The 27,387-nt window shown below is 45.5% G+C and overlaps 1 long non-coding RNA gene across 2 annotated transcripts in view; it reads left to right on the top strand.

Moving 5' to 3' along the window:
• Positions 1-2,794: 2,794 nt before the first annotated feature.
• The window catches only part of LOC126529141 (uncharacterized), a 31,175-nt gene continuing 6,582 nt past the window's right edge, over positions 2,795-27,387 (top strand). For both annotated transcript variants that reach the window (XR_008611970.2, XR_008611969.2), the window contains exons 1-8: positions 2,795-2,937; positions 5,672-5,825; positions 9,629-9,777; positions 14,535-14,679; positions 15,649-15,802; positions 18,800-18,953; positions 22,779-22,888; positions 26,445-26,603. This is a non-coding gene — a long non-coding RNA (uncharacterized lncRNA). The remainder of the gene's footprint in view (positions 2,938-5,671; positions 5,826-9,628; positions 9,778-14,534; positions 14,680-15,648; positions 15,803-18,799; positions 18,954-22,778; positions 22,889-26,444; positions 26,604-27,387) is intronic.

The raw sequence follows: 27,387 nt of genomic DNA on the forward strand, positions 1-27,387 counted from the left end.
TGTGGGTGATTCCATACTTGCTAAATTTAATTGCGGCGTACGTGTACTCGGAACCAAACAATTCGCCACAAAACCGGTAGGCAGAAGGAAGACTTCTTATCTCGCTTATGAAGAAATGGGGTTGTTCATAGGGCACGAAATTGCAATGTGTGGTGGCGTTTCGAGCTGCGGTGAATATATGTTTGCGTCCACTTTTAGAGGAACTACATCAATGCAAAATGCAGTCAGAGGCGCTGAAGGAAGCGAAAAGATAAAGAAATGCAACCAAGAGCATAACTTGTAAGCTATGGACTTGTTCTGGTAAGCCAATGTAGACGAGTTTGTTGAAACCTATGGCACTGTTAAATTCAACAGTGTCAGTGTGGTCCTTTTTTTTGGTTCACTAGCAGGGCGATAACGATATGTCATATGTCGCGCGCTGTTCACTGTTTCATCGTTTGCATCACAGCCTTCGGCACTTATCGCGCTGTTCTCAAATGAAGTATCCTTTTACAACAAGCCGAAAGTCTTGCCGCTCCAAGATCAATGGAAGAATTGCCAATTAGCCGACACGACATAGGCTCATATTAATTGGCGCGTGATCTATTGCTCCAGAATCTTACCTCAATTGCCAGCGTTTGGACACCGATAACTTGTAATCTCCTTCTCCATGCTGTCAGGACAATCAAGTGGGCGTTGTCCAATGCAACATGGTTCTCCTTAATATGAGAAATGTGGGGATCCACATTTGTGAATACAAAATAAAGAATAATTCAATGTGGCACGAGAAGTACAGACACCGGAAGCACTACATCTACTATCGGGTGTCGGGGAAACTGAATTATATGCGTTAGCCTGACTTACAGACCGATCAAGTAGCCTCGTTTCCAGCCGACTAGAATAATCTCATTAGCTTTTGAAAGCCCTTACACTTTCCCTGGAAGTATTTCCAGCCAACCATGATTGCCAGTTAGCATGTGTTAAATGTAGTGACGGAAGGATCCGCACAAAGAATTTAATCTCGTCAACCTTATTTATGTTCCAGCGCTTGTGAAGTCTGTCTGCCCCGTGTGTACTGTTCTAGTTTTCAGAGTCAACATATTTCTCATTTCTAGTGAAAAGCAAAGCTATCTTATGTTAGCTGTTAATTGCAGTTCTGGTGTACATAAATGGCTCATATTCTTCGAGCAGCAGAAATCCTACTTCGTGAAAATCTGTTGATTGTTGGGCGGCCGTCATGATTTGCGTATCGTCTGACACAAATTACCGAACTTCGCGAGCAGTTTGACGCTGCACGAGCTGTATTGTACCTAAGGCCCGCTGTGTGCAGGAAGCGACTGCGCCTATTACCGAGAAAACAATTATTGCGTGCCCCCTTGAAGGGAATTGGAAATAACCGGAAAGTGAAGCGTGTGTTCCACAAAACAGTGGCAGCTTCGTTGCACATCTCCGAGCTGACTAGCAAGAAACAGGCTCAAAGACGCGTTCGTCCACGAAATCGGCTGCCTGTCTGTAATCGTACTGTGGCACTTAGGCCTGTTTCTGCAAGGCCAGCCATGTTGTCTTCTTATTGAACGCGTCCTAATGCTGAATAAAGGTGGTGCATACTCTGAGCGTCGGACGCTTCGCATAGCAACATCTTTAGGCGCGTAACAAAGAAAAATTCGTGAAATTGAGCGCCTTCTCTTACAGCCGACAACGACGAAATCTTGTTGCACAATGAGTTCCAACGCATAACGGTACGCATTACAAGTGGTTTTACTAGCGATATAGATAGGTATTTGACGGGATGAGGCGGTCACTGCGACAGCATTGAAAAAAGACACTACTGTTTTCAAACCTGGATTGAAAAATTGCCAGAGAAAAAAAAAACCAAGGCAGAGGAAACAACAGAATAAAATAACATAGACGTTTTATGAAAGCAATCGTGAAAAGCAATAACCATGTACATGTTGTTTATTCATTACGCATGTACATATGTACGTTGCTACATACCATTGTTGTCATTGGTTACAAAGATATCTACCAAATAATGAAATTTAGATTTTTGTTTACTTTGGAGCTTTACACCTTTACCCCCGAAGGCATCGGTCCTGTTCATGCGCTCAACCCAACTAATCAGCGGGAGGCGCGCATCTCTTGCACAGCTTGGTTCTTTGCAACACCACCAGATGGCGCTCGCCTCCGCTGCAGCAGTGGCGCTGGCTGCGAGGGGAGAAAGGCAAGAAGAACCGGAAAGCTCGCCTACGCGCATAGCATTCGCCGCGTGCCTTTCTCGGTGAAGATTGCAGTTGCATAAGCTGCAGTTGCATGGAAGCGGCAGGCAGCTGTAGCGCCAGAAGCAGGGTGGGACGTAACTGCCCTTCGGCTTGCATAAAAAAAGAACCTGCGTAGCGACCGATGGGAAGGCCACGTATAGTAAGGACTGCTGAAGAGGAGTGTACATAAGTGGTTAAGTCCATTTCTATTGTCGCTTACACACACACACACCCACACGTGTGTGTGTGTGTGTATATATATATATATATATATATATATATATACATCCCTGCAACTTCCCTAGAACTATCGCTGCTTGGTAATGTGCGCGAAGTTTTGAGCTCCACACACGCAGAGTGTAGTTGCGTCTATTTATGTACATATCACATCCTGGGTGCTGGTATACTGCAACGGGAACGCACCATTATGTGGCCCAGATGTAGCTATGACCTTTGACATCGCGTTGATTTTGCGGCAGCAAACACCTCTGTGTAGGAGGGACAAAACAAGTTTGCTAAAACTTTTCTCTCCTGACAGGCTGCGGCGAAACGAAGGATGTTCACCTGTCCAGGATTACCCCAGAGACCCTGCCCTGAGGTGCCCCTGTTGGTGTCGCGACTCGTGCCCTACAACAGTTCTTCATGAGGGTCCACCACCGCCTCGGTGCCTTGTTGGTGCCAAATAACGACGTTCTATAGGGTATGCGTGGCTAAAATCGATGTCATAGTTTGACCTTGCTTCTAATAAACATGCATATACGGGCAGAGCAAAGACATAAAATAAACGCAAATGCATCGGATATTAAAGGGCGGTCTTGTCCCGCTTACCGTACCTAGTTATTCTTTGCTGTAGCAGCTGGGGCCAAGTTGACAAATCATTGCATTCGCAACTGCTCTTTGCCATTGACTAGATTAATTTTAATAACATGTATAGCATTACAGTCTGCTAGAATTTTCTCTTACGCTAAGTTATTGGGCAAGTCCTTTGTGTAATGCGTCAGCAAAAGCACACCGAAGAGGACAGAAAAAGCCGACACACACAAGTGCTGAGGTGGTTTCGATGTCGTACTGACGACTCATACCCTCGGAGTTGTGTTTGATGTTGGCATACTGCGAACAAAAGTGCTCCAAATAAGTTTAAGGACGTGTAATACAACATCCTTGTCTCATTTGTTGACACACTCAGTGTACGGCATGAAAATCCTACTTTGTGGCAGCTTTCAATATCGGTGCGGAAATCTTCAGCCGACACCTTTTAGAGGTGTATGAATAATTATATAATATTCGGCAAGAAAGAGCGAGGACGACGAAAAAAAAAAAAGACAATCACGCATTTCGCGAGCGAAATCGCTTCTGCAATGAATAGCCTTTAGGAAGAGATGATTTTACAAGTTTTTTTTTTACATTTTCCTGTCAGTAATACAACGATCGCATTCATTGTCTCTAACACTGTGTTTGTAGTTTGGCTGTCTACTTTTTTGGCCTTTGGTCTTTTCTGCACAGCAGTTGTCATACCCTACACGTGATTTCAAAGAGCTCAAATTAGGATCTGTTCATTGGCAATTATCATATGAGCTGGAATTAAGTAACAGATTTTTTTTCTTATGGTTATTACAAATGACGGGTGATGCGCTTAAAGTAAGAGAAACATTAGAAATACAGACACGTGAAAACGATAGCCAGCGCGACTGAACGAGGTCGTAGAAAGAAACACATACACAGAGAGAGGGCTTCACTTTCAACTATAGATTTATTTTAGCACACATCGAAATATATATATGCCGTACGAACGGAAACAAACGTGACCGGAAAAAACGTTCAGTGGTACATATTGATGTACCTTATACGTGTGCAAGGCAAGGTGGAAACATATACTGCAATGGTTACAAAGATAAACCGAGCAATCGTATCTCCTTTTAAGACAGCGACACTGATGGCTTGCTCACGCACCTTTCCTGTAATTTTGCAATTTCGTAGGCTTCCACAATCTCCCTTGTCATCCTGCTTTGAGCCCTATATAGAATGGAAGTGCTTTCAAACATGGGTTTGCCGGAACTATCTCGGCAATGAATACCCGAACGACCCGAGATTACCCTAGGGACGTTATATCGATGCTCTATTGATCTCTCACTAGTGCATCTGCCAGTTTGACCTACATACGTTCTTCTGCACGAAAGTGGGATGGCATAGGCAACGTTGTGAGTGCAGGTTACTAATTGATTGCGATGTTGAGTAGAACATGCGTGTCTTGTTATTCTCTGTATTAACCAGTTTGCATAGCTTCTGTAGACGGTCAGGGCCACAGCAAACCATGTTCAGCCCCGATTTCACCGCTATTCTTCTGAGATTATGTGAATTGCAATGAACGTATGATACGACAGCAACTTTCTTTTTTCTTGCAGTGGCACTGCTTGCATTCGATCCATTTTTACACTTCCTGCTTAAGCCCTCCGTGGCAGAGGTGGTCATACGCATCTGGTAACCAGAATATGCAGGCGCCTGACCTGATCTTTAAAACAGGCTTCCACTTTTGGGTCACATGACTTTGTCAGAAAATGATTTAAATTGGTTGTTACTAGTGCGCGTTAGCAACGCGACAAGGGAGATTAGGGAAGCCTACCAAATTGCAAATTTACAGGAAATGGTGAAATAGTGACCTGGAAACTGTTCCATATAATGCCTCCTAATGCGCTGTACAGTTTGGTGACTTACCCTTACGATTTTTTTGCAATTGATACATTAAGGAATTATTTTGTCTATTCAGCTGATCAATCATAGTAGAATTCACCAGCGTGTACAAGCCGACTTACAAAAACACAATTGGCCGCGTTGCCATATCTCGTATCCCTTTAATTTTTAAAGCTTGGTAGGTCTTAATTAGGAAACACGCTATAGTAAGGTCACCGGGCCATACTGTAGCGTCGTTACGCCGAAATTATGATAATGCACTCGATACGCCCTCTTCAAAATAACGCAGTTAAGCAGTCCCTCATCTTACGCTACGACCTCGCCTTTCAGAAAAGGACTACGGTTCTCAGTCATGCGCTTGCGGTAACGCGGAGTACATTTAATAGCCTGAGGCGCTTGCCACTATAACATGCCGCTCAGTCTCGACGTCTCATAATTTGCGCGGATCTTTATGAGGTCCCAGGTCTCAGTTTGCAAGACTGGCCAACTTCGATAATTCATCCATGACAGACACAGACTACTCGAGGTGCAGTTTTCAGCCGATGAGCGCTGTGTATTGCGAAGTTTCGGGCAGTCGAAGATTCCGACCGTAGTGGAGGACGGTGACGCAAGTGTGTACTGCAATAGGAAAATTCCCCTTTCTCCTGTCAGGTCCTGCTAGTCTCGCATGCAGAATAGTTCGAAGCTGGAATTCTCAATCAAGTCTTCTTTCTTTCTTTTTGATTTCCAATATCTCTTGTTGCCAGATGCGCAGACCCGAGGAGTATCCATCTCACCCGGGCACCTCCCGCAGTACCGGTGAGCCCTCGAGCAGCAGCCAGAAGCATAGTACTACTGCACTTCCACGTGTGGCTGCACCGGGGATTCGGTGCCTTGCTGACCAACAGTGAGGTCGCAAAGGTACGCTTGCTGAACGGTGCCTCGTGGCAGCGGATCACGTTAGCACGAACGGCGCAAAGACGGACGAACGAACGCGCAAACTCACACGCATGCGCACACGAACACACGGAAACACGAAGGGTTTTGCTGTCCTGTTAAACCTGCCGTCGCATTCTTCGCGCTAGTGTTGAGCGGTGGATGCTGTAGATACAACAAAAAAATCGAGCCTAACGCACTATTATTACATGTTTTTCTATGTTGCACTGACATGTAGACCATGTCATAGTTGGTAAGTTTTTTCGGCGAATATATTTTGGGAACCACTGAGGTTCCCACAAAAAATTATTTTCACAAGAAGAACGAACTATCGCTTATAGACAAATGGGGTTGATTCCTACGGCATGAAATTCTAGTAGGTGGAAATTCTCTGATAGCGTAACTACATCAATAGATAATGCTGCCGGAGATGCTGTAGAAGGCGAAAAGAGAACACCCAGGCCGTAGCGGAATTTGTAGGCAATGGACGAGGTCATAGGAACATGCAGAACACATTAACCACTGAAGACAACTTGTTGAAATCAATGGCTTTGTGACAACAAAGTCATTCTCACTCTTTTTGGCTTGCTAGCACCGGCATCGCGATACCGTTGTCACGTGCTCTTCCCTCTTCCATCGTCTGCATCAATGGCTTCGGCAGTTAACGCGCTGTTCTCATTTGCAGCGTTTACACTTACGAGCCAAAACTGTAACGGTTTAACGAACCACGGAAGAGCTGCCCATTCATCGTCGCCACATAGGCCGATATAATTTTCCGCGAGTTTAATTGGGCCGCACTTTTGTTTCATTTGCAAGTATTTGGACACAGATAACGACCGTGAGAGTAATAAACAATCAAGTGAGCGCTCTCCAATGCAGCAGGCTTTGCTTAAAGAAAAACGGTGAACATAAAATTGTGGGTGACGAATACAGAAAAATAAAAGCATATGGAATTGGCACCACATACACTACATCGACTGTTGGGTATAGTAGGCTATCTAAGTTTGTCACGCATAGCAACAAAGGAGACAACCTAGATAACTTGATTGCGAGTTACAGGAATTGGACGTTTTAAGACTGACAAACCGATCGAGTAACCTCAGTTTTAGCTGTCTACAATGATATCGCAAGCTTATGAAACTACACACACATACCAAGTAAGGAAGTCAACCATTATTGTCAGTTGACATCCGTTGACTGTGCTGACGCAAGGATATTCAACATGAGAAGCAAAGTTCCTTTAATAAAGCAAACCTTTCTATCCTTTCTATGCGGGCTTCCCTAACCATTTGGTAGGCGCAATACGGGAAAGAATCGCCACCTAAGTAGTTTATTTTATAATGAATGTTTAACCTACGTGCAGGGACATGTTTTTGGTAAAGCCCAGATTAAAGCACTCTCTTTTTTAAAAAAATGCTCTCTAATCCACGATGTACAGGTGGCTGGACGTCGAAGCTGTAAACGACAACTAGAACGAGTACACATTGCGACGTAGGTCGAAAATATTCACGTGGCGACATTCACATGCACTTTACCTGATTATTAGCCCAAGAGGTTTCGACGGCCTGCGACTTGGCTTGTGCCGTTACTTCGTGCACCTAAAAAGAGTGGACCAAGGAGGAGAGAAATTCGCCGCACCTCGTATGCACGCTGTTCAGGAGTCCCGTCACAGCGCAGATAATTTGCTAGGCGGGCTCTTCTCTTACGTACGGAATTGTACTTACGTCACTCGCTCTTTCATAGGCTACAGTCAAGCTGCCGTCGCCGAGGCAACTTCCTGAATAGTAATATTTACCGGGGAAGGTTTGCGGAAATCGTTAGGTGCTTCGCATTGCATGTAGACGAACGAGCGCCTTATCATCAATTACGTGGTTCAAGTGCTTGTATTGAGCTTGTTCTTTATTGAAAGTTAGGCTGTTCTGCATGTCTTGCGCGTGATTCCAAAGAATGTATGCACGGTTCGCTTCGCTTTGCTGAGTACTTGTAGCCTACGCCTTACGGGTGTATGAGCCATTAGATTTGAGGCTTTTAACCATAGATGATAGTTTTCTGTAGGCGTTGCGCCATAGACAGATTCATTTTAGATCCCTTTTGCGTTATAGAACTGTTCGTGAAATCAAGTAGCAGAAAATGATCACGTAGGACATATTGTTAGTGATGTCAGTCGGCCATGTGGCAAACTGCAGGTGTAAAAGAAGCACGCGCACGTATTCGTCATATTTGTGAACGCGACCTGCCTGCAGCGTGAGAACGAATCATTCGAAAGGGAAAGGAAGAGCCAGCACTATGTTGTATTCCAACGTCACTTGTGGTGGTGGTGGTGAATGTCTAACGTCGGCAATCGTCGGCATCCGCTTTCAGAAGGTGTAATGAAGGCGAATTTTTTCCCCCGCATATTGTCGTTCCGTTATGGTGCTTCAATTGGAACAAGAAATATATCATCAATCTTTATTGCGACAGCAGCGGAGAACTGGAAACTCAATTTACTGTTTCAGTTCGCCCCATTACGCAGTCTTCAATATCATCTACGGATGTCAGACTTTTGGTGTACAAATCTATTATCAGGCTTAAGTCGAATGTGCGTCACCAATCCGGAACCCATATCAAAAAGATCTAGTTAGCGCAGTTGAGACCTTCTATAATCGTGCAGCAAGATACATTCATTCATCCTGCTCATATGACATAAGCATATCATCCTTAAAAGAGAAATCTGAGTTACAGCCGTTCTCGCACCGCCGTAATATAGCCAGCGTTGGTTATACATGTCATCGTATGACATGACATACATCGTATGACATTCATCGTATGTCATACAAGACTCCACCCGCAAGAATATCCCAACGCATTGGTCGTCTGCTCTACCTTTTAAAACAACGCACGCACACTACTACCTTCCCTACTTCATATTTTCTCTAACTTGAACATATTGGAATGCCCTTCCCCCCCAGGTTGTATCTAAAATAATCACAATATATTCATTGCTTATGTAGCTTCTATTTTGCCATATTCATTATCCTTTCTTGTACAATTTATTCGTCTAACGGGCGTTTTCGCTTGTATGCAAGGTATCTGCCTCTTTAGAAATGTTCCACTAGTTGTTATGAATTGTCCATTGGCGATGTTTGTTCTGTTTTGCCAAAATTATTAGTTTTTTTTTCTTCTAAGTCACAATTTGTCGGGAGTATGTATATGTTGATACAGGGTATCTACCGCATTTCAAATGTCCCGTTTACTGTCACCTTGAATTGTCGTTGCATGATGTACCCCACGCCTTATGCAACAGCCGTGATAAAGAGGCCTTTATGGAAATAAACTGACCTGACCTGATGCAGTAGAGCCGCCCCTGATTTTACGCTTCGACCTAGCGATTAAGGACTAGGATTCTCACTCGTCTACTTGTAGTAATGCACGTACATTTAGTAACCTGAGGCGCTTGCCACTAAATTATCGCGCAGTCTCGACGTTTGGTAATTAGCGCGCATCTTTGTAAGGTCCCAGACGGCAAGACTAGGCCTCTTCGATAATCCATCCATGTGACCCGAACTACGAGAGGCACTGTTTCCTGGGAACGAGCCCTGTGAATTGCAGGATTTCGGGCAGTGGAAGATTCCCACTTCGGTGGACGACTGCAACGCGGTGTCCATTGCTATGGACAAATTGCTCTTCACAGATTGGCGGTTTACGCTGTCAGGGCCATCTGCTGTCGCAAACAGAATACTTCGGAGCCCGGAGACCCAATAACTGTCTCTTCTTTCTTTTTTTTGTTTTCCATTACCTTTCGTTGCCAGACTGCGCTGACCCAAGGAGTATCCATTTTACCCGGGCCCCACCCGTCGTACCGGCGAGCCCTCGGGCAGCACCCAGAACGACGAGACTACGGCACTTCTGTGTGTGGTTGCACCGACCTGCCTTAACGAACAACACTGAGGTCCCAAAGGTACGCTCGCTGACCGTTGCCTCGTGGAAACACATCGTGTTTGGAGACTAACAGCGCAGACAGACACACGCACACACGATCAGAGGGAAACGCGAAGCATTTTGCGTTCCTGTTGACCCTGCCTCTGTAATCTTCGCGCTAATGTATTGCGCGGAATGCTATGGCGACTACAACAAAAAAAGTGGAGCCTAACTCACTGTTCTTGCTTGTGTTTCTGTGTCGCATCAGCATGTCGACAATTCGATACTTGCTGGCTTTTAGTTTGGCCTTATGCATATCGGGCAAAAGTATGCTCGTGGAAAAATATACTGCGGACTTTTTTTTGCTTTATGTCGGAACTGGCGTATCTGAACCGTATTATTTTTCAATAAAAGGGAAGAAAAGTCTAGACGTGTGATCCCTCAACTGTCCCCTAGAGTTCAAATACAGTTATTGGTTGTTCCCGTTTATTTTCGTCATATTTTTTTAAAGAAAACAGCACAGTGCGTGACGAATGGTCTCATCGGTACCACTTGTCGTGAAAATGAGGTAAAGTGCGAAAAAATGAAATGGAGTAGTTTATTTTCTTACACCAGCGTCATTAATAGTCCTTACACCAGCGTTTGTAGCGTGCCCGGGAGCAATAACGGTGTGAAAAAAATGATGAAGATGGTGTGGTTCTCTGACAGTCTTACTGTAGAATAGCGGTACTGATATTAGATTTTGACGATAGACAAAACCTTATTAATTATGAAACACTACCCTCTGATTTGTCGTATGTTCACCCGAATGACCCACTGGATATGGAGCTGTGTAGCTGAGAACGAGCTCACGGATTTGGTTTTCCTGGCATTGGCTGTGTGTTGATTGGAATCAAAAGTAGTATGGAAGATTTACGCTCATCCGGCGTTGCGATTACACCTGACGCAAAGCTTTGATTCAGCGTGCAAATGTTACGGCATGGTCGAGAATAAAATAACGCTAAGAAGACACTACGCGGCATCTGTGTGCCTGTTTCTTGTGACGGAGCAGGACTCTTTTGTTCAGGATCACGGATAACGAAGGTCGCCTTTGTGCATTGTGTACATTCCTGCAGATCTGCAGCCTATGCATTGCCTAACCTCAGTTACTATTTATCTGGAAAGACCGTGCACTAGATGTGGGGGAACTCAAAGGCCAAGTCAGGTGTCTGCGCAGGTTAAGACATCGGTCCTTATGATGTCTCGACTACAAACGAGGGGTGATGCCTGTCAGAAATTTAACGATTTAACAAGGCCATTGAATTTCATATGGCAGTGAAATTCAAGGCATGTTGCTATCACTAACGCAGGTATCACATTCATTGTCTCTCTCTCTTTGTTGTATCGCTGTGTCTTTCTTGGTATTCAGTCCTTTGTGAACAGCATTTGTCATATGCTACACGCCTTCAAGGAGCTCAAATTTGGATCTGACCATTGGCCATTATCCTATGAGCTGGTATTTCTCTTACGTCATTGGTCACCATTTGTACAACGATTAGCCCTAGCAGTGATCGTTATAACGACACGATTATCAGGGTAACCACAGATGACGGGTGATGCGCTTATAGTAAGGCAAATTTACAAACACTGAAACGGGAAATCATATCCCGTTCGCTAATATCCACCTCTCACAAAATATGAATTACAGTAACATTAATAAAAAGATTAATAACATTAGTGAAATTTGTACAGAGTAATTACAATCCCACACATCGGTGCAAGACACCACAAGCGTAGAAATCGTAGTTGCGTTGTGTGTAGTGGCGAAAGCAATGACACATTGCCTCGCACGAGGCAGTTACGAAAGCATAGTTGCGATTCGACTGAAATAGGTGTTAATGAGAATGACGAAATAGCTGTAACAAAAATAATAAGGAAGGTGTCTACGTAACCTAGAAGAATGATGAGGGCATTTGCTTCGATCTTGCTGATACAGTACCTAAAGTGAAATCTCATTTAAAAAGTCGAAATGCAAAACATCAGATCCACCGAAGAAGTATGTGAAACAATGACAGAATGAATGACAGAAAGAGAGAAAGGGGGGGGGGGGGGGCGGCTGAGTGAAAGGTGATGAAAGCGGCTCCATGGAAAACCAAATTTAACCTTAGCCATCGGGGCATAAGGAGAAGCAGCAAATATGTAATAGCAGAGTTTGGGAAATGAAACTTTTTTTTTTTAAGTTTCATTTCCCAAACTCTGCTATTACATATTTGCTGCTTCTCCTTATGCCCCGATGGCTAAGGTTAAATTTCGTTTTCCATGCAGCCGCTTTCGTCACCTTTCACTCAGCCGCCTCCCCCCTTTCTCTCTTTCTGTCATTCGCAGCGCTCAGGCATCCTCAATCAGTTCACCACGCAAGAGTGGGTATCGCCTTAACTCGTCATTTTATGCCCCTTCGTGAAACGGCAAGTTCGCCTCTTGCAGGTTTTGCAGGGAGAACGACGGGAAAAAATTTGAAACGGTTCCTCAAAAACAAATATTCACGCTTGAAATTTTGAATTGCACATGCGCAGTTCATGGACCAGGGACCTTCGCCTTACAAGAACTACCACCAGCGCTCTGATAAGCTCACCTGATAGGGCGACAGCTCCGGCTTTTCATTCAATAGCAAAGTTTTGATCACGATGATGATGATGATGATGATGACAATGTGGTTACGCGAGTATATTATTGTAGAAGGATAAGTATTGATATTAGATTTCTTTGGGACCAACAATTTCGTATATAGACGTACGCAGGTATGTCTATTGTGAAACAATTCCCTCTGGTTTGTCGTAGGTCCGATGCGCTTGCCATGAAGCTGTGTAGGCGATAACGTGGACACGCATTCAATTTCATTGGCATTACCGCATCTTCATGGGAATCGAAGCAGCGAAGCGGCACCTAAACGTCCATTGGCTGCGACACCACGTCACATACGCGCCTCGACAGAGCAGAGTGATTGCGAAAGGTAACTCTTCCCGCCGCGTGTTGGATGAGGGGAGAGGGCATCGCCGCGACGCCATGTCACTCTCGCTCTGGAAAGCCCACGTTAACCGCGCGTTCCTCTGTTGCGCAAGCACTCGCATACCGCTGCGCCGTTGATTTCTCACTTTTTTCGCGGTCACCAAGCTAGCCATTAGCTATAGTCTTGATATTTTGGAGTCCCCTTTTGAAAGCGCCGCTCTGACTCGCGCAATACAAGCGAAGTCGGTAACTTTGCCTTCTTTCCTGCGTTCCACGGGAAAGCTTTGGAACACGTAAAAAAAACGCACGCACACGGAAGGAAATGTAGTCACTTGGAAATTGTTCAATGTGATGTTTTCTAATGTGATTTACGGTTTAATAATGGAGCCTATGATTTTATTTAAGTGAGAAATTTAAGCAATTTTCTTTACTACTCAGCTGATCAATCATAGCAGAATTCAGCAGCGTGTGCACGGCGATTGATAAAAACACAGAGGCCACGGATGTGCCCCACGTTTTACCGGCAAGAAACCTTAGTATATGGGAGATAGAAGTAAGCCTCTTCTTCAACTATGAGATGTGGGGGCTCCATGAAAGGTCTCTGTCGATAATAGCACCTAGGAATCGGTGAGTTCTTGCGTAGGAAATTGGTTGGTGGTCAATAGAAATGGAGTACCAGGTCATGGGCTTGGGGGTAAAAGCGACTAAGGTGCACTTCTCGGTCGAAATGCTAAGGCCTTGAGCTCGCAGGTACGATGATGTTAGGGTCACTGCTTTTTGGAGCCGTGCACCCACCTGGAGACGTGAAACTGACGAGGCCCATATGCATATGTTGTCAGCATATATGGAAAGGTTTACTGTGTGTTGTAGAACGTCAAGTCCAAGGATTGCAAGGTTGAACAAAGTGGGGCTAAGAATCCCACCCTGAGGGACGCCACAGCAAGTGTAATGGTCAGCGGTTCGGCCATCTGCACTGTGCACAAAGAAGGATAATTTGTATAGCTCCGAGTCCACCAAAACATGCGTCCACCAATTCCATTATTTTCCAGGGCATCAAGATGGCTTCATGCGTTACATTATCATAAGGGCTTTTCACATAGACGAATAGTACAACCGATATACGCTTACGGTGTTTTTCTTGTTGTACCGACGTGACGAGGTCACGTCGGTACAACAAGGTCAATAGAGGAACGACCTCTTCTAAACCCAGTCATCGCCTCGGGGTATACGTTGTGGTACTCAAGATACCATTCTAGGCGGGTGAGAATCATTCTTTCCATGACCTTCCCAACACAGCTGGACAGCGCAATGGGTCGGTAGGACGCTAGGTCAAGTGGCGACTTTCCAGGCTTCAGGAATGTTACGAAGCGGCTGGACTTCCACCGCTCAGGAACGGCGCCATCATTCCATGAGTGGTTATAACATTCCAGAAGTCTACTTCGGCCATCTTCACCTAGGTGGCATAAAGCAGCGTAGGTGATGCCGTCAGGTCCTGGCGACGATGAGCGCCTGCATGTGGCCCAGATGGCAAGACTAGGCCTCTTTGATAATGCAGCCGTTGAGACCCTGACTACCAAAGGCACTGTTTTCTAGCGTAGAGCGCTGTGAATTGCAGGATTTCGTGCAGTCGAAGATTCCAACTGTGGTGGACGACTGCAACGCGGTGTCCGTTGCCATGGACAAATTGCTCTTCAAAGATTGGTGGTTTACACTGTCAGGGCCATTTGCTGTCGCAAACGGAATAGTCGGGAGCCCGAAGTCCCACGAAGTCTCTCTTCTTTCTTGTTGTTTTCCGTTATTATTTGTTGCCAGACTGCGCCGAGCCAAGGAGTATCCGGGCACCACCCGCTGGATCGGTGAGCCCTCGGGCAGTACCCACAAGGAGAGGACTACTGCACTTGTATGCTTGGCTGCAAAAAGACTGGGTGCCTTGCTGACCAACACTGAAGTCGCAAAGGTACGCTTGCTAAACGGTGCCTCGTGGCAACACATCGTGTTTCGACTAACGTCACAGACAAGACACACGCAGACACAATCAGAGGGAAACGCTAAGCATTGTGCGTTCCTGTTAACCCTGCCACTGCAATCTTCGTGCTAATGTATTGCGCGGAATGCTACGCCGATTACAACAACAAAAACAGTGGAGCCTGACTATTCCTACGGTTTGATAATGGAGCCTATGATTTTATCCAAGTTATATATCTAGGCATTTTTTTTTACTGGTCAGCTGACAGATCATAGCAAAATTCAGCAGCGTGTGCAAGGCAACTGATAGTTAGGTGGGTAAAGCTCGTGTTATCATTAAAAAGAAATACCGTTAGAAAGAACTAACGCCGATATCGGTACTAGAGAGTACTCATGACGGAGCTCCTCCTTTTACGCTTCAACCTCGCCGTTCAGAAAACGACTACGGTTCTCATTCGTAGGCTTGCACTAATCCTCGTACATCGAGGAGCCTGAGGCGCTTGCCACTGCAACTTATCGCACAGTTGCGACTCTTGGTGATTTGCACTTATCATTGAGCTGCGACGTAACACAAACATGAAGGAACGTGTCTACATAACCTAGATGAAGGATGAGGGCATTTGCTTCGAGCTGGCTGAACTCCGAGATTGGAGGATGTCCTCGCATGTATTTAGAATGTACCAGCTAGCACGACTGGGTCTCTTTGGTAATCCATATATGACAGACCCACACTACAGGAGGCACTCTTTTCAGCCCATGAGCCCTGCGTATTGCTGGGTTTCGCGCAGTCGAAGATTCCGAATGTAGTGGACGATGGTGACGTGGTGTGCTTTCCAATCGCTCTTCAAATGGTGGTGGTCTCTGCTGTCAGGTCCTGCTGCTGTCCCATACAGAATACTTCAAAGCCGAAAGACCCAATAAAGTGTCTTTTTTTTATTTTGCCACTATCTTCTGTTGCCAGATGCGCAGAGTCGAGGAGTATCCATCTCACCCGGAAACCACCTGCTGTATTGGTGAGCCCTCGAGCAGCAACCAGAAGCACGGGACTAATGCACTTTTACCTGTGGTTGCACCGGGGCTTCGGTGCCTTGCTGACTAGTACTGCGATCCCAAAGGTACACTTGCTGATGGGTGACTCGTAGCAAAGCTTCGGAGTGCACACACATGCACACATGCACGAACAAAGGGAAACACGAAGTGTTGTGGTGTCCGGTTGACCATGCACGTTTATTCTTCGCGCTGTTGTTTAGCGATGAATTCTAGAGAGACGAAAAAAAAACGTGGTGAAGATAAAATTATCAGGGCATAGTCGAAAAAAATCCAACGCGACATGAATTGTTACGTGTGTTTCTATGTCGGGCCAATGTGTCGGCCATGTCATAGTTGCTAAATGTTTTCGGTGTATATATTCGGAACCAAATGGGGTTGTCCGTACGACATGAAATTCCAATGGGTGGACGCGTTTATAACGAACGAAAATCTCCTGGCACCCACCGATAGAGAAATTACGTCAATAAATGGTGCTGCAGGAGATGCTCAAGAAAGGAAATGAGAACACCCGATGCACTGCTGAATTTGTAAGCTATCGACAGGTTCACAGGAACGTGAAGAGCACGCTAGCCTATAAAGAAGTTTGCAAAATACCATTGCTTCCTTGAATTGCAACAATGTCAGTGTCACTCTTTTTCACTCGCTAGGACCGCCAGCAAGATACCGGTATGTCACACGCTCATCACTCTTTCATTGTCTACATAAATGTCTTCGACACGTATCGCGCGCATCTCATTTCGAGCATATACACTTACAACAATCCTATCTAGCATCTCTAGCATCCTAAACTCTAGCATTCACTGATCCCGACCCATCTGGCTGATAACAAAATCAAATGCGCGTTCTCAGATCCAGCAGGGTTTTCTTCAGGATAAAATGCGGTGATTATAAAGTAATCGGTGCATAGTAGAGAAAAATCCAACGCGACATGAGGAATAGGCCCTACATACGCTAGATCGACTATTGGGTTAAGTAAACTGTTGCAATTTTTGACGCATAGCAAGAGAGGAAACAACCTACACAACCTGATTGCAAATAATCTGAATTAAACGTGTTAGCTAGACTGACAAACCGATTGAGTAACCTTACCTTTGTATGAATCTTAACTAGCTATTAAAAATCATCTCGCTAGCTTATGAAACTACTTACACACACCAAGTAAGGAACTCAAGTCAACAATTATTGTCTGTTGACACGCGTTGACTGTACTGACGGGTGGATATTCATCATCGACAGCACAGTTCATTTATTAAAACAAACTTTTCTATCCTTTCTATACGGGCTGCCCTAACCATGAAGTTGGCAAAATACGGCAAAGAATCGCCACCCCAGCAGTTTATTTTATGATTGTGTGACGTACGTCCACGGGACATGTCCTTGGTTCTGCCTACATTAAAACACTTTCTTCTTAAAAATTGGTCTACAATCCACGATGTGAAGGTGGCCGAAGCTGTGAACGATAACTAGAACGAGTACACATTGCGACGTAGGTTGGAATTATTCATGTGGCGACATTCACGTACACTTTACCTGATTATTAGCCCAAGAGGTTTCGACAGCCTGCGACTTGGCTTGTGCCGCTACTTCGTGCACCTACAAAGAGTGGACCAGGGAGGAGAGAAATTCGCCGCGCCTCGTATGCAGGCTTCTCTTCAGGCGTCCCGTCACAGCGCAGATAGCTGGCTAGGCTGGTTCTTCCCTTGCATACAAAATTGTAGTTACGTCACCCCCTTTTGCGTAGGCTACAGTGAAGGCGCCGTCGCCCAAGCAGCTTGGGCAATAGTTATATTTGCCGGAGAACCTATGCGCAGCGCGCTACGTGCTTCGCATTTCATGTAGGTGAGGGAGAGCCTAATTATCAATTGACGTGGTTCCAGTGCTTGTATTGAACATGTACTTTATAGAAACGTATGTTGTGCTGCCTGTCATACGCGTGATTCCAAATGAATGCATGCACTGTTCGCTTCGCTATGCTGAGTACATGTAGCCTCTGCCTTACGGGGGTATGAACCATTAGATTTGGGGATTTCAGCCATAGATGATAGCTTTCTGTCGGCGTTACGCCAGGAAGAAGTCCTGCGATCGTCGCCATAGACAGCTTCACCTTAGACACTCCTTACGTTAAAACTGTTCGCAAAAATACCTGGCAGAAAGAGATCACGTAGGACACATTGTTTGCGATGTCAGGAGGCCATGTGGCGATCTGCGCACGTAGAAGGAACACGCGCACGTATTCATCATATTTAAGAACGCGACCTGCCAACGCGTGAGCACGAAGCATGGCAGTTATGGAAAAGAAGGACCAGCAGTGTTGTTGTTGTCTAACGTCTTTTGTGGTGGTGGTGCTTGTCTAACGTCGGCAGCAGCTTCGCTCTACATCCGCTTTCACAGGGTGTAATGGACGCGGATATTTCCCCCTGCATCTTGTTCCAGTAAAGCGCCGTGATTGAAATATGAAAGCACTCTTAGATCTTTATTGCGACAGCAGCGGAGAACAGGAAACTAGCTTTGCTGTTTCAGTTCTCACAGGTACGCCATCTTCAATATCGTGCAGCTGAGCCTCCCCTCATTTTGCCCTTGAACGTCGTCGTTCAAAAAAGGACTGCGGTTCTCACTCACGCACTTGCAGTAATGCGCGTACATTTAGGAGCCTGAGGCGCTTGTCACTACAACTTATCACGTAGTCTCGACGCTTGGTAAATTGCGTGGATCTTTTGGCTTCACGAAAACTCTGAGAGTGGTGGATATCTGTGCATCTATTTGTGAGGTCCCAGGTGGCAAGACTAGGCCTCTTCACTAATCCATCGATCAGGGACCCGGACTAGGAGAGGCGCCCCTTTTTGGTAATGAGCCCTGCGTATTTCAGTGTTTCGGGCAGTCCAGGATTCCGCTGTAATGGATGACGGCGACCTGGTGTGCATTGCTATGGGGGAATTGCTTTCGAAAGCTTGGCGATCTCTTCTCTCAGGGCCATCTGCTGTCGCAAACATGATAGTTGGAAGCCCGAAACCCAATGAAGTATCTTTTTTTTCATTTTGTCTTCCATTATCTTTCATTGCCAGGATGCGCAGAGCCAAGGAGTATCCATATCGCCCAAGCACCTCTTGCTGTATTTGTGAGCCCTCGGGCCGCATCCACAAGAGGAGGAATGCTGCACTTCCATGGGCAGCTGCAATATAACTGGGTGCCTTGCTGACCAACACACAGGCCCCAAAGGTACGCTTGCTCAACAAACAGCGCCTCGTGGCTACACATCGCGTTTACACGAACGGCCAAAACAGACACACCCTAACACACGATCAGAGGGAAAGGCGAAGCATTGTGCGTTCCTGTTGACCCTGCCTTTGTAATCTTCGCGCTAACTTTTTGCGCGGAATGCTATAGCAACGACGAAAAAATATAGCCTGACTGGCTAGTCTTACGTGTGTTTATGTGTCGGACCATTATGTCCCACCAATGTGTCTCCAATTATACACTTGATTGCTATTGGTGTGCCCTTACGCTCATCGGGCACAACTATGCTCTTGGTTAAATGTACTGCGAGCCTCTTTTTCGTTTAAATCGGAACTACAATATTTTAACCGTATAACTTTTTCAATAAAATCAAAGAAAACTCTAGAAATTTGATCCGTCAGCTGTCCCCTAGACATTTATTGCGTTTATACGTGGTTTGATTAGTATTAGTTCTCGTTTATTATTTTCGTCATATTCTTTGAAAAGAAATAGCGCAGAGCGTGGTGAATTGCCTGGTCGGTACCACGTGCTATGGAAATGCGGAAAAGTGCAAAATAAGAAAAGAAGGCACTGTTCATTAGCTTACACCACTGTCATGAATCTTACTCATCCTTGTAGCATGTCCGGGAGCAATAACGGCTTGATTAAAACAATGAAGGTGGTGTGGTTCCGTGACAGTCTTATTGTAGAAGAGTAATATTGATATTGCAGTTCTCTGGGGCGAGAAGTTTGTCTAACCTTGCATGCAGGTATATTTGTCAATTGTGAAACACTTTCCTCCAATTTGTCGTATGCCCACCTGACTGACCCATTATATATGGAGCTGTGTAGTGTAGATTTGGTTGTTATGGCATTGGAAGTTTTTTATTGGAATCTAAAGCAGTAGAGAAAAATTACGCTCATCCGCAGTTGGGATTATCATTCACGCGAATATTTGATTCTGCGGGTAAAATAATGCGTCTTTGTCTCTTGTGATGGATCAGGGCTCCTGTCTTCAGGATGGCGGTTCACAAAGAAGGTCGCCTATATTGTTACGTAGCAATACGCATTGTGTAGAGTCGTGCTAATCTTCATCCTATGTAATGCGTAACCTCAGTCACTCTTAATGTGGATAGTCCGTTCACTAGATGTGGGTTAACTCTAATGCCAAATCAGGTGTCTCCCTACGGTAAGACATTGGTGCTAATGATATCTCGACTGCGAACACGGTATGATGCCTGTCAGAAATTTAGAAAGTCCAACAATGCCGTTGTATTTTATACAGCAGTGAAATTCAAGGCCATAGCATACGATCTTGTAATACGCACTGCTAGATAAGCCGCTAGTTAACTCTTGCACATGCCCATCTCCACAACTATGTTGTGGGAGGGATACAGAAATGGAAGAAGGCAAGAGGTTCCTGTATTGTTTCTATAAAAGACCTCTCCCATTTACGTATTGGAAACTCGGCATTATATCGGGTGTTTTTTATAACATCAAATGGTCCATTGATCGAAAATACTGGCGTACCTAAAAAATCACACGAAACTGCACCTAAATACCCATTGGCTGCCACAAATCGTCACCTCCGCAACTCGACAGAGCAGACGGGTGAAAATTTGCAACTGCTGGCGCTCCAGCTCTTACATGAGGGAGGAGGACATCGCCGTGTCGCCATGTGACCCCACCCCTGCAGTGTAGTGGGTGGATGGGGGGGGGGGGTCTGACAAGCTAGCCATTAGGTAGTAGTAATGTTTCTGAACGTCTCTTTACAGTGCCGCTCTACATCGCCTGGAAAACATACGAAATCATCTATTTCGCCTTCTTTCTCGCGTTCTGTGGGAAAACGTTTAAGCCCGGAAAAAAAGTAAGGCGGGGGGAAATGCAGTAAGTTGGAATCTGTTTAATATGATGTTTTCGAATGCGATGCACAGTTTGATATTGTAGCCTATGATTTAATGCAAGTCATTTTAAATATGCTAGTAGGAATTTCGCTAGACACGTGATCAATCATAGCAGTTGTATCCTCCAGCGTTTGCAAGCCGACTAAGAAACACTTGGCCGCGTTTTCGTTTCTCGTAGCCACTTCTTTTGAACAACTTGGCCCGCCTTAGTTATGAAACACGGTATAGTTAGGTCACAACGCCTTAGGCTGATGTGGTTATGCACTAATTGTGATAGTGCAGTTGATATTCGACGAAAATGGCGTACTATTTCTGACATTAGGCAGTTAACGAGCACCACTGAACTACTTGAAGCGAAATGACTAAGCAGGTACAAGTTCGTGTTAATTAAGTAACGCTAATTACGGGACTAAGGAGTACTCGCGACGGAGCACTAAAATATTGTCCTCCTGCCTAGTCTCATTCTTAGCATCGTTTGCATTCGAAGCCATGTACCAAAAAGCTCACGAACACGCATTATTTCGTGCTACTAACAGCGAGCATTCCTGCTGTGACTTCGCGCAGCGCGACGGGTGTAAGGCCCCGAATTAGGGATCCGCCCATCACTCTACGATTCCGTCGTAAAGAGCAGTGGAGTGGGCAGAAAGAAGGAAACGGCAAAGATTGAATTGGTGCCTGATGACATGTGATTCTGAGGTCGCGTCACTGGTCGCATCGAAGCCAAACGCGGCTCACAGCTGGAAAGCGATCACCATTTTATCTATCTGGCATATTTGCTTTTCGCAATTCTTTTCATATAGAACAGACTTCCAGGGAAGAAATTTTCACGTGCTTCCTTTTTTTTTCATTCGAATAAGTAGGTGCTAAAAAGAAGCTGTAAGGCTGAGAATGAAAACTATATATGAAGACGGCTGGTCCAAAGGTGTCTGAATAAGTTCTCCGCTTACGTACACTATTTTACAGTGGAGCTGTTAGCCTCTAGTTTGTCAGGATCTTTTCGCCGACTCATGCTCATTCAAAAACAGTGGCGTCACCAAGCAGCGGTGACCCATAAGACAGACCTCAGAGAGCAGCAGGAAAAGGGGGCGTATGGGATGACTGCTGAACAGAGAGCACTTGCAGTTGGCGACGTGTGGCTTTCTCAAGAAGTTACCCAACAACAGATTTCGGTGCCGTTACGGCTGGGCTATGGGTAGGCCACGTATACGGAAGTCTGAAGAACAGCGTCAGCACGAACAACGGCAGAGGAAAGAGTAAAGCCAGCAGTTTGTGGTCTAACGTCAGACGGAACGTCAGAACGTCAGACGTTTCATTGTACTTAAAGAATGATAAACTGAACTGAACTGAACGTTGCGTGTGGTGGTGGTGGTGCTTGTCTAACGTCGGTTCTGCTTGTGTACGGGTGGAAAGGAAGCGGGTTTTCTTTCCCTGCATCATGTCGTTTCAGTAGGGCGGATCAATTGAAGTATGAAACCAAATTAGTATGTTTCTCACGAAGGGAACGGAGAACTGGAAAATAGATTTATTCTTTCATTTCACCTCGCTATGCATGCTTCAATAGCATGCCGTTGAGGCGGCCCTCATTTTTCGCTTCAACCATGACGTTACGGGAAGGACCAGGATTCTCGTTCGTGCACTTGCAGTAATGCGAGTACATTTAGGAGCCTATCCATAGCAGACCCGGACTACGAGAGGCGCTGCTTTAAGCCGATGAGCGCTGTGTATTGCAGGGTGTCGGGCAGTCCAAGATTTTATCACTGTAGCTGACGACGGCTACGCGGTACGCAGTTAAACGGGGAAATTGCTCTTCAAAGGCTGGCGGTCTCTGCTGTCAGGCCCTGCTGCTGTCGCAAACAGAACATTTAAAAGCCCCAATACTAAATAAAGGGCCTTTTTTTTTTCTCCCCACTATCCTTCATTGCAGACTGCGCCGAGCCAAGGAGTACCAGCCAGAGGCACCGGGCTCCTGAGCTTCTACGTGTGGTTGGAGAGGGGTTTCGGTGCCTTGCCGACCTCGTCGGAAGTCCCAACAAGGTACACTTGCTGAATGACGCCTCGTGGCAACGGATCGTGTCTGCAAGAACGGCGTAAGGATAGACACACGCAAACGCGCACGCACGCACACACGGACTGGGGGAAACACGGGGCGTTGTGCTTTCCTGTTAACCCTGCCCAACCCAACCCAACCCAACCAAACCAAGCCAAACCAAACCAAGCCAAACCAAACCAAGCCAAACCAAACGAAGCCAAACCCAACCCAACCAAACCCAACCCAACCAAACCCAACCAAACCCAACCCAACCCAACCCAACCAAACCCAACCCAACCCAACCCAACCCAACCAAACCCAACCCAACCCAACCCAACCCAACCCAACCAAACATAACGCAACCCAACCCAACCCAACCAAACATAACGCAACCCAACCCAACCCAACCAAACATAACCCAACCCAACCCAACTAAACATAATCCAACCCAACCCAACCAAACATAACCCAACCCAACCCAACCAAACCCAACCAAACCAAACCAAACCAAACCCAACCAACGTATGCGCTGAAGGCTTCTTGCTTTGCATTGCATGTAGGCGCAGCATCACCTGATCATCAATTAAGTGTTTCGGATGCTTATATTGAACTTCCGTCTTATTGAAAAGTATGCTGTTTTCTACGTTGCATGCGTGATTCCAAAGAATCTACGCACTGTTCGCCTCGTTTTGCGTAGTGCTTGTAGGCTCTGCCTTACGGGGGTATGAGCGATTTCATTTGGCAGTGTGGGCCACAGTTTCTGTAGCCACAGTTTTCTCTTGACGTTGCGCCACGAAGAAATCCCGCGATTCTAGCCGTAGACAGCTTCAACTAGAAACTTCTTACCCTATGGCTTTTCGTAAAAGTAGGTGCCAGAAAAACGTCCCGTAGGACATATTGTTAGCGATAGCGGCCGGCCATGTGGCAAACTGGACGCCTGGAAAGAACAGCCGCACGTCTTCATCCTATTTACGAAGGCGACTCGCCATCAGCAAGATGTTCTTCGCTATGGATGTTTACCCTTCTCCACTGCTTTTGAAGGGATTGAAGCTTGTACGTAGATGCGAATGTATAGCCTGTCCTAGCAAAGTCAAGCCGTTCAACAAAAAATATTTTTCAAATTAGTGGTGCAAGACAAAGCTTCCCGACCTACAGTGTTTGGTTATCAAAATGGCTGACGACTAAACACGGCAGCCCTTATAATTGTGTTTGGCACCGTTTCATTTAAATATTCTTGTTCCGTTGAACGGCCTGGATAACGCTACCCGGAGCACCTTATGCAGGTTAAGGCACATCGCAACCATATTCGGTGCGATAACTCGAAATTGGCGCTTTATTATCGAGATGTCTTCTGTGGGCGTGTCTCTAGTACCGGTTGAACTTAACGCTGCAATTTATGTTTTGAGCATGGACGACGGAGAATCACAGAATTGTACGAGGAACGCCGCAGTTGGCGACTCCAGAATAACTTTGACCACCCACGTTCTTAACGTACCTTTACGCCTAAGCTCACCGGTGTTTTTTGCCCTCTTGCCACCGTGAGACTGCGGTCACGCCGGCCAGAAATTGATTCGCAGAAGTCGTTCTCCGAAGGAGAAGACTATAGCCACAGTGCCACCTGGGCCACTAAATCCTGCACTTCAAGCCCTGTCGAGCCCTGGCCCTTCAGTAGGGACACTAGATGCCTTCATCACTACGCCACGAATGCGTGACTGAAAGTCGAATAAACTAGTGCACGCCTGCGTTTGAGACGCACGGCGTGCTACAGTGGTGCTTCGCAATGCAGACGCTTAGCTGCAAGATCTCAGTGCACACACCTCCGAGTTGACTAGGAAGAAAGTAGCTAAACGACACGTTCGTCCACAAATCGGCTGCCTGTCTGTAATCGTACTGTGGCACTTGGGCCTGTTTCTACAAGGTCAGCCATGTTGTGTCTTCTTGTTGAAGGCCTCTTAATGCTGAATAAAGGTGGGGCATACTCTGCGCGTCGGACGCTTCGCATGGCAACATCGTTAGGCGCGTAAAACCGCAAACATCATGAAATTGAGTGAGCGTCATTTGCAGCTCACAACGAAGAATTGTTGCACGAAGCGTTCCAACGCGTAACGGTACAAGTGGTTTTACTAGCGATATAGATAGGTATTTGACCGGATGAGACGGTCACTGCGACAGCATTGAAAAAAAGGCAATACTGTTTTCAAACCTGGATTGAAAAAGTGCCAGAGGAAAAAAAATTATGGCGGAGGAAACAAGAGAATAAAATAACATGGGCGTTTTATGAAAGCAATCGTGAAAAGCAATGACCATGTACATATTGTTTATTCATTACGCATATACATTTGTAAATGTACATTGCTACATACCATTGTTTCCATCGGCTACAAAGGCATAAACCAGACAAGGAAATTTAAAATTTTTTTTTACATCGAAACTGTATACCTTTACCCCCGAATGCATCTGTCCTGTCCATGCGCTCAACCCAACTAATCAGCGGGAAGCGCGAATCGCTTCCACAGCTGCGTTCCTTGCAACACTACCAGGTGGCGCTCGCCTCTGCTGCAGCGGCGGCGCCAGCTGTGAGGGGAGAAAGACCAGAAGAACCAGAAAGCTCGCCTACGCGCATTGCTTTCGCCGCGCGCATTTCTCAGTGAATTTAATTGCTTCTCTAGCTGGCATTATTGATTGGTTCAAAACGTGGGGAATGCGGCTTAACGCTGAAAAGACTGTCTTTCTTCGCTTCAATTGTGACGCTTGGGCGTCACAATTACTAACAATTTATCCTGGAATTTACACTTTGATAATATCTGTTCTTCAGCCTTGCCTAAGTTATATTTCTTGCGACATAAACTTAGAAATTCCCCACCTAACGTAAAACTGCTTGCTTATTATTCATTAATTAGACCGAGACTTGAATATGCATTTATTGTTTGGGACCCGTTTACTAAACAAAATATTAAATGTCTCGAAAGGGTACAGAAAAAATTCTTACGATTCATATATTGAAAATTCTTTCGCTATGATTCCCCCTCACAAATAACGCGTGATAATGGCATCGAAGTCCTTCAGCAGCGAAGGCAACACTTAAGAATTCGATTTCCTTCCATGCTTGTTAATGGATACTTATCAATTAATCCTGCATCGCATCTGTCCAGTACAACGTCTAGGCTTACTCGACACCATCATCCGAATTCACTAACACCTTATTTTGCACGGACGGATGTATTCAAGTATTCTTTTTTCCCCGAACTATAAGAGACTGGAATAACTCGTTGTGGCCTGTTTCAATTGATTGACTCATTGTACTACTGTTGTCTTACCACCCTACTTGGTTGAATAATGCATTGTCTGCTGTATGAAATAAATAAATAAAAGAAATATGACATCCTGGGTGCTAGTATGCTGTAACTGCGAGTATGCTGCGATTATGTGGCGCTGAGCAAGGAATGTTATTATTACGATAAGGTAGTTGTCACCTTTGACATAGCGTTGCTTTTGCGAAAGCAAACACCCCAGCGTAGGAGGGATCAAAACAAGTTCGCTAAAACTTTTCTCTCCTGACAGGCTGCGGCGAAACAAAGGATGGTCACCTCCCCAGCATTACTCCAGAGGACGGGTCACAAGCCCCTGGAGGTGTCGCCACTCGTGTCCTACAACAATTCTTCGTCAGTGTCCACCACCGCCTCGATGCCTTGTTGGTGACAAATAACGACGTTCCACAGGGTATGCATGGCTAACATCGATGTCTTAGTTTGACCTTGTTTCTAATAAACATGCATATACGGGCAGAGCAGAGACAGAAAAGGAACCCAAATGCATCGGATATTAAAGGGCGGTCTTCTCTCGCTTACCGTACCTAGTTATTCTTTGCTGTAGCAGCTGGGGCCAAGTTGACAAACCTTTGCATTCGCAACTGCTCTTTGCCATTGACTAGATTGATTTTAATAACACGTATAGCATTACGGTCTGCTGAAATTTTCTCTTGCGCTAAGTTATTGCGCAAGACCTTTCCGTAATACGTGAGCAAAAGCAGACTGAAGGGGACAGAAAAAGCCGACACAAAGTGCTAAGGTGGTTTCGATGTCGTACCGACGACTCGATGCCCTCGGAGTTGTTTGATGTTTGCACACTGGGAACAAAAGTGCTGCAAATAAGTTTAAGGGCGTGAAATACAAGGTCCTTGTCTCGTTTGTTGACACATCCAGTGCACGGCATGAAATCCTAATCTGTGGTAGCTTTCACAGTCGGTGCGAAAATCCTTACCCGACATCTTATAGGGTTGTAAGAATGAGTATATAAATATTCTGCAACAGAAAGCGAGGACGATGAAAAAATCAACCAATCACGCATTTCGCGAGCGAAATCGCTTCTGCAACGAATACTCTTTACGAAGGAGATGATTTTACAAGATATCTTTTTTTTTCATATTTTACTGTCAGTAATACGACGATCACAGTTATTGTCTCTAACACTGTGTTTGTTGTTTTGCTGTCTACTTTTTGGTCTT

Source organism: Dermacentor andersoni, chromosome 8, assembly GCF_023375885.2.
Source record: "Dermacentor andersoni chromosome 8, qqDerAnde1_hic_scaffold, whole genome shotgun sequence".
In the NCBI taxonomy this organism is placed as follows: Eukaryota; Metazoa; Arthropoda; class Arachnida; order Ixodida; family Ixodidae; genus Dermacentor; species Dermacentor andersoni.